The sequence below is a fragment of the Sinocyclocheilus grahami genome, unplaced genomic scaffold, assembly GCF_001515645.1.
Source record: "Sinocyclocheilus grahami isolate Dianchi unplaced genomic scaffold, SAMN03320097.WGS_v1.1 scaffold923.1, whole genome shotgun sequence".
Taxonomy (NCBI): Eukaryota; Metazoa; Chordata; class Actinopteri; order Cypriniformes; family Cyprinidae; genus Sinocyclocheilus; species Sinocyclocheilus grahami.
Window position 1 is genome coordinate 50,460 of NW_015506102.1, and position 1,448 is coordinate 51,907.

The window sequence follows — 1,448 nt, forward strand, 5'->3', positions numbered from 1 at the left end:
TTTTTTTTTTTTGCATTGTGACATTCATTTCAATTATCCACGTCATAAAAAATTCCTATTGCTGTAAAAAAAAAAACTAAGAAACAATACATTATATTTTGCATAAGGAAAATGAAGCATTTTTTTGCATTGTGACATTAATTTAATCAATTATGCACATTTCATTAAAAAAATGTCTGTAATTAAAAAAATATATATTTTGCATAAAGAAAAATTAAGCATATATCAAGATTTTTGTTTTCACTGTCACATTAATTTGATCAATTATGTACATTTTATCCAAAAATCTTAATGCTATAATTTAAAAAAAATTTATAAATTATATTTTGCATAAAGAAAATGAAGCATATATTATGCACTGTGACATTTTCAGCAATTATGCACATTTCATTAAAAAAAAAAATTGTTATGCAACAGTACTTCATAAACAGTACCTTTATTAATCTCAGTTAACATTAGTTATTGAACTGTGAACTAACATGAACAAACAATAAACAACTAGATTTAATAACTAACATTAACAAACGTTAATAATAGCTGTTCATGTTAACTAATGCATTAACTAATGTTAACACTTATTGTGGAGTGTGAAGATAATTTATCAGATAATTTTTTCTTTGAATATTGGGGTGAAATGTGAGCGATTTTTGCGTGAGATTGCGTGAGGAGCTGAAGGTTGACTGAACCTGTTTCAATGAGCCGTGTTCCCAGAAGCACTAGAAGATAACTGACAAACTATGTTTGTGTTACAGGTCATTAAGCAGACGCTCATCCAGAGGAGCAGATGCTCCCCTCGGTGCAAAGTCAGGTCAAGGGCACACGCTTACAGCACAACACATCTGGAAGCAACCTTTCCGGGTGTTTAGTGTTGTTACGTATCTTATGTTATCTATTATTTCAAGTCTTAACTTATATGACTTATATGATGCTGTCAATTTAATGTATTAATTTAGTGTGGTTAATTATAGAAGAAATAATGTGTTAAAATGATTAAGGCAATTAATGCACCGCCCCATCCAATCATGTACATCATCTTACATTAATGCAGCTGCTGATGAATCAGAATGATTCAAAATAAAATTCAAAATATGAGGGCAAAAAAAATTTACTCTATTTGATTTTTTTTCTTGTATTTATTTTATATGAGATAGTTTAGCAATATCACACCAATAAAAGTGCTGTTTTTCCCCAACATCTGCATGACTGCAATATTGATTTTATACAACAGTTCAATTAACAATAAGTTGATATTGTGTTTTAGACACAATATTGTCTGTTTTTGCTCAATTTCGCAAATGAAAATCTTTCCAATTAAAGGGGTCATATGATGTGATTTCAAGTTGTTCTTTCTCTTTGGAGTGTTACGAGCTGATTGTGCATAGATAAGATCCCTGAAGCTGCAAAGACTAAAGTCTGAAAACCAAAGAGATATTCTTTATCAAAGTTAA